This window comes from Branchiostoma floridae, unplaced genomic scaffold (genome assembly GCF_000003815.2).
Source record: "Branchiostoma floridae strain S238N-H82 unplaced genomic scaffold, Bfl_VNyyK Sc7u5tJ_873, whole genome shotgun sequence".
NCBI classification, from domain to species: domain Eukaryota; kingdom Metazoa; phylum Chordata; class Leptocardii; order Amphioxiformes; family Branchiostomatidae; genus Branchiostoma; species Branchiostoma floridae.
In genome coordinates, this window is record NW_023365955.1 from 1 (window position 1) to 2,957 (window position 2,957).

Here is a 2,957-nt window from a genome sequence, read left to right on the forward strand (position 1 = left end):
ATTTTCTCAGTCCTTTGGCAAATTGATTTGTAACAGAACTCTCAAATAACGAACAGTCTATTGACCAAATTCTTTAGCTTTAAGAAATGAACAAGGTGAAAATGAAACATGTCTGTCATTAAACGCTGCCACATGTGGGACCTGTTGACAGGGCAGTGTTGTCTCACCCAGAGGTCGGGTCAGTTTACATTGTACACACCTCAGGAAAGTAGGTGGTGGTGGCAGTTAAATAACAGACTTGTGATTCGAATTTAAAAAGGGACAGGTAACTATGAAACTCAGCTGTCAAGGTTAAAGTTCTTAAACACATTTCAACAGATTCACAAAAGTTGTTTTGACCTTGCGTCTGATTTACAACTGCTTGACAGACGTGACCTACTTGACATATACCTGTATCAAGTGAAAGCAGGACTGGTAAGTAAGGGATAAATATGACTAAAACCCGGCTTACCTTCTTGGCAATGTCTGCACTGAGTCCATAGGAAGGTCCGTGAGTGGCCATTTCAGAGTAGTTGAAAGTCGCTGTCTTTTTCCACAAAGGGTAGGACACAGAGAGGGTTCTGTACGTGTGAGTTTGGTAGCTGGTAGCCAAATGTACTCTGTAGCCTTGCTGTTCACTTTAGGCACACCCACTACAGGAAGAATGTCCTTTTAACCCTCTCCACCAATCAGGAAAGGGATGACATCACCAGACCTTCACCTTGACCAATCAGCAGACAGCATTCCCAAGGGGTGTCGCCTCAGTGACATCAGAGCCCACCAAGTCACCTTACTTGTTTTGTTCAGCGAACAATCGGCTGTGTTTCTTACGTCATACCTTACAAGGAGACTACCATGTATGGAAGTGCTTTCTGTGCCACCATGCTTGAGTCAGGGATGTTTGTTTCGGACAATTAAGTTAGCATTGAAGTCACGGATAGATAAAAGAATATGTAGGATTCCAGAAATATTTGACTCTAATGTAGGTCTCTACAACTTGGATGGCTTAGATAAGCCACAAATTTTAGAGTTAGCAATCTTTTGTGAAAAACCAGAACTATATTATTATTATTAAGAAATAAATAGATTATGTAGGTTGTTTTCTTCTTGGACTTTGATGATGATATTCTGTTTTTTGTTCTGTTGTGCCATGCATTTAGTTAATTACTATGTTATATATCCTTGTAAGGCAAGTTATACAATAGAACATTTTATATTTTACACATTGACAGTTCCTCAGAATGTCTGTTGGAGTGCCATTGGTTATACAAGTCACTAAAAGTCATTTTCACGGATATTTTGATTCCTTGTTTTTTATGCAAATACAATAATTTTTTTCTATAATTTAAGGAGATTTTGAACCACAGACCATCATAATGCTATTTTGTAATAATATCCTGTTTTTGTTTAGAAACTTTTGAAGTTGTTTCATGTATTTTTGTGAAGACCAACCTTAGCCAACTAACTAAATTTATATGTACGATGTAGACTTAGTTACTGATCATTCTTTAAAAGTCGTGTAGACAAAGTTGTTCCGAACACTTGTTACTGTAACATGTGAGTTGTGGTAATAAATCTCCCAGTTAACGACAGTTAGGCCCCACCCTGTAGGTAAACTCTGCTGCATGCTGAGTGCAGACTTTATTCAACTGGGCAAATAAACCTCAGGGTTTGGGTTCGGCCCAGGGAACTGCCCAATGTTAATGATCAGGGAGGGCCGTACCAATTTAGTTTCTTGGTTTCAGATTTTTAGAAGTGAAAATATAGCAAGAGGACATCATAAAGCTACATTTAGAGAGTATGGAGGAAGACTTGAATATTACTGTATTTACCACATAAAACTGAGTGCACCAAGGCACAAACCTGGTCCTCAGGCTTCATTATCAATCAGACTTTATCATGTTTTTCTGTCTTAAGGCCACACCAATTTAATTTCTTGGTTCACGGATTCGCTCGCTCCTATTTTTGGAAAAAGAAATAAAAATAAAAATTATCACTCAGCCAATTTTCACCATTTATGAAACCATTCACCAACTTTCTGGTGTAGCAAATTGGCCTTTATATTATAAGCTCCTTAAAGTGTGGGTACAGGTGCTGTTACTGTACAATAATAGTGTTTTTGTACTTTTTTCAAGCTGGAAACTTTTTTTCTTTATGTTTTGGATTAGCCGTTACCTTGACCCCAACCATTTTACAATCTTTATTTCGCCCTATCGCTCCATATTTTTTATGAAAAAATCCGTGAACCAAGAAATTAGATTGGTGTGGCCTAAGGGTTTTTTTAAACTTTTTTTTTAATCCGAGAACCAACAAATTAGATTGGTGTGGCCTAGGGTTGTTAAGTGGAAATTTTGGGCATGATATGGGAAAACATGTTCTCACCAGCTTTGGGTCTCTCTTATTGAGGGTCTGCATGGGGGATTCTGGCATTGCTTTATGACCAAAAGTGGGTGTGTCTAAGACTTTAAATTCACTTGTTAGGATTTTACTTTGTTCGTCCAAAGCAATCTGATGAAATGGACAAAAACACATTATTTTGTAAGCTTGAAATGATAGAATTGGCAACAAAAATTCACAGAATGTCCTCCCAAGCAATGAGTGTGACGAAAAGAAATTTAAAGCTGGAGACAGCTCTCAGATTAGCCTGGATACCATACCCCAACCTCAGATATCTTTCGTGTTGATATCCCTGCACGATAGATACTTGAGATCGGGCTGGGGTTTGGTAACCAGGCTACTCTCAGATATGCTTATGAATAAATTAAAGTGAACAACTTCACAAATGATTAACTTCACAATGCTTAACCTTGACTAAGAGTGGATCGGCTGCAGTAAACTGCGAAATAGAATAGCCGGAGTGCCGCTATGCCTCACAGAGACAGGCATACAGACCAGGCTCTTAGTACACACTGGTCTATAACCAGCCAGCCATTTCCTTTTTTCTACATTCCTGTGCACGACTTGGTTGTTGGTCAGAC